Genomic DNA, 3,930 nt, shown 5'->3' with positions numbered 1-3,930 from the left:
AAGCTATGAAACAGATACTGCCGGCCGTAGGTAAGATAAGAGAGCTGACCGCAAGCACATAGAAAAAAAGGATATAAAAATATATATAAATAAAATTTTGTTTTTATTTATTTATATATAATAATAATATTATTTTTAATTAATTTTTATTTAAAATTAATGAAAAAACAAACCAACAAAAATATACACACAAACACCCTCAGCACCATGGGGTCACCCATAGACAGACCAGACCGTTGCATAGCAGCGCTTCTCTCATCTGTATCTTTTTATAAACAATTAAATTAAAAAAATAATAAAAATATTTATAATATTAATAATTATAATAATAACAATGATAATAACAATAGTAAATTGGCTGAAACTTCGTTGAAACAAAAATGATAGGAAGAATAATAATAGGAATATGCGCTAGACGAACCATTTCAATACATATAAAAAAAATAAAAAAAAAAAAAAAAAAAAAAAAAAAAAANAAAAAAAAAAAAAAAAAAAAAAAAAAAAAAAAAAAAAATGCTGAGAGAATAAAAACAATAATATAAATTACAATAGTAATATTATTATTATTATTATTATTATTATTACTATAAATACTAATATATGGACCGAAAGATGTACTTGTTAAGTTCGTGCAGGTATGCAGAAACCTATACAATATTCTATCTCAGGTTGTTTTACATATTTTCGTGTGCATGCAACCTGTCTACTGGTGGCAGAGCATCTAACACTTGTGTATATATAAAAAAAACGCAGAAGAGCTGGAGAGTGGAGAGCTGACCGTCTCCCCTCCATTTTTTTGTGGCTGTTGTGTGTCTATTGCAACTCACGAGTTTCCTCTGCTACTGAAGGGGAACACTGCCTGTACACCTGGCGCCACTGCATATGCAAAAAAAAAAAGAAACCACAGATGTATACTCTCCTCTTTATCTACTCTCTGGCCCCCCCTCTGGGTGCCCCGGTGGGGGCCCCGCCAGCTTCTGTTTCATGCATACACCCGAGCGTCAGGGAGAAAGCGTTCTTGCTGCTCATGAATCCGCGCGGAAAAAAGAAAAAAAACTTTTAAATGTTTTTATAAAACATTTTTCTGAAGAATTTAGCCTTTTTTACCGCTAAAATATCCAATATTCACGAGGATCTGCACTAAGCCACCACCGCGGTGGCGCCGCCCCGTCGCATTGCAACCACGACGACCTCCCTATACACCCCAGCGAAAGAGCTTTTCTATGCAAACACCCGAGAAACAACCTTCCCTGCTTTGCTAACTGAATAAATATGGCGGTTGATGCGATGCAGGGGGGCAGTGGAGGAGGTGGTTGCTTTCATTTTGCTGCTTACTTACACCCTGTGGTGATGAGCATCAGTCTGCCTCCTGCGTTCTTTCCTCTCCGTATACGCGCTACCCAGATTAATAATTTTATCGAAGAGTTCTGTGCTTCTCCCTCTACCTATCGGTGTCTTGGCGACGCCGCCAACACTTCAATTTTCCGCGTACTCAGGCAGGCAGGACCACCCTTTGGGGCTGGCTTGAACGCCTCGTCTTGCATGCGCTCTCGGCGAGCTGTGGCTGCGGTCCGCAGCAAACTTTTGTTTTATGTTTGATGCCGGCGTTGAAAAGCGGCCCCCGACCCATGAAGAGGCCTAAGTGACCAGTGGTCACGCCAGTGTACACGGCGGGGGCAACGATACTGCAGCTGCAGCAGCAAAACCAAGGAGCGTCTGCACCCTCCACTGGCTCCTTCCTCACCTTCTTTACCTTTCCTGTGCTCCGGATACTGCCCCTCTTGCAACAGCCTTTCTTTCCTTCCATTGTGTGCTGTCTTCTATAGAGCGATGTTCGTTTATGTTTAGTGTTTAACTATATTATATTATAGTATAGTATATAATATACTTGCTAGTTCGTTGATACCTGCTGGGGTCATCTGAAACCCAAAAGAAAAACATCAGCCCAAACAACATACACCTCCCCTCCGGTTCTCCTTCACAGCCGGCCGAGATTTCTGTTGCAGTTATTGCTGCTGCTCTTCTGCTGCTGCTGCTGCTGCACTTACCTTCGCTTAGCAGGCGTTGTGTCGTGCGTCTTCGCTTTATTTATGCTTTTCATCTACACCGTGCACCTGTGCTAGCTGGAGATACACCTGATGCTGCCGCTGCGGTGACTGCAGCAGCTTCACTGCAGCAAACTGCCGCATGCAGCAGCAGACGCAGAGACTTTTGTTACAATATGCAGCCCCGGGGCTGCATGCTATGCAGTGTCAGCAGCAGGCAAACNTATATATATATATAACACGAATAAAATATACTATATATATATAGTAATATAGTATATTTTATTTGTCTTAGCCTGCACTTCAGTGTTTGGCTGTGTGGCTTCGGAGCATCTATACACCCGGATATTTCCGGTGTATATCCAGCAGTGCATGCAAGTGCATGCAAGCGCATGCAAGTGCATGCAAGTGCATGCAAGTGCCAGCCCCACTAAACCCGAGCCATACAAATTCAATATACTCCTAAAATAAGCTTCATAAAGACTGCTGCCACAGACTGCATGCATGCGCATGCAACCAACTGGCAGTGTAGAGGGGATATGAAAAAGCCCACTTGTACAGGCAAAGAAGAGGAATCACACTTGCTGCTGCTGCTGCTGCTGCTGCTGCTGTTGCTGCTGCTGCTGCTGCTCTCCGGCGTCGCGCCCCCCACCCCCAGCGGTGCCAGGGGGGTGATGGCCCTTACAACTCTCCGCTAAGCAGCACATACGCCCCAGCAGTAGAACTCGCAGCAGCAGCAGCAGCAGCAGCAGCAGGCCCATTGTACCGGCAGGCAGCAGGGAGCTGTACTGCGACGAGCAGCAACAGCTGCAACGGCTGCAACAGCTGCAGCAGCTGCAGCAGCAGCAGCAATGGTAGGGCAGCAGTGGTAGGAGCAGCAGCAACAGCGGTGTGAGCATCAAGTGCAGTACGAAGGGTCTACCCCTGAAGCAACAGCAGCTTTAGCAGCAACGGAAGAACACCCAGTACGACCAGCAGCAGCAGCAACAGCAGCAGCAACAACAGCAGCAACAGCAGCAACAGCAGCAGCAGCAGCAGAAGGGGGGATAACAGCAGCACAATGGGGTATTCTGATATGAAATACCGTAAACACAACACAGAAGATGAAATGAAAATAAATAAAACAAGGAGAAGACAAACCCTAGCTGCAACAAATACAGCAGCAACAGCAGCAGCAGCAGCAGCAGCAGCAGCAGCAGACCACGGGCCCCCAAGCAATGAAGGGGGCCCCCCCTGTGTGGTGTTTTCTTTTTCTTTTGTTGCTGCAGTTAATTGACTTAATTAAAAAAAGTAATTTTGTTTTTATTTTTATATTTATATATTAATATACCGAGATAAACCAACAGAAAACACATAGCAGCAGATGAGCAGCGCCACGGCAACCCCCCATTGAGGTGTACAGACACTGCAGCAAAGCAGCAGCTTCTCTCCGCCTGCAGCAGCAGCAAACAAATACAGAAATATCAATAACACATCCAAACAATACACGAAGGTTGGGTAGCTGCTGCTGCTGCTGCACCAACGTGAACAACAACTGCTACTGCAGCAGCAACAGCAACAACAGCAGCAGCAGCAGCAGCAAACAAGCAAACAGCGACAGCAGCAACGCCAGAAATGCCTCTGCAGTAGGGGCAGTACCACCTGAGGCGCCGCCAGCAGCAGCAGCAGCACCAGCAGCAGCAGCAGCAGCAAACTCGGCGTTTACTTAACAGTTCGCAGCAGCAGCAGCAGCAGCAGCAGCAGCAGCAGCTCCGCTGTTGCCGATGCTGCAGCAGAGTCTCACTCTCTTGAAGCTTTTCTAATGGGCAGTATGAAGAAGCAGTGGGCCCGTGGGGGGTCTCTCTGTCTCGACCCAGCAGCAACAGCAACACCAGCAGCAGCAGCA

Source organism: Eimeria mitis, genomic scaffold, assembly GCF_000499745.2.
Source record: "Eimeria mitis Houghton genomic scaffold, Emh_scaff2091, whole genome shotgun sequence".
Taxonomy (NCBI): Eukaryota; Apicomplexa; class Conoidasida; order Eucoccidiorida; family Eimeriidae; genus Eimeria; species Eimeria mitis.
The sequence above is the reverse complement of the archived record's forward strand: the minus strand, read 5'-3'. Positions refer to the sequence as shown.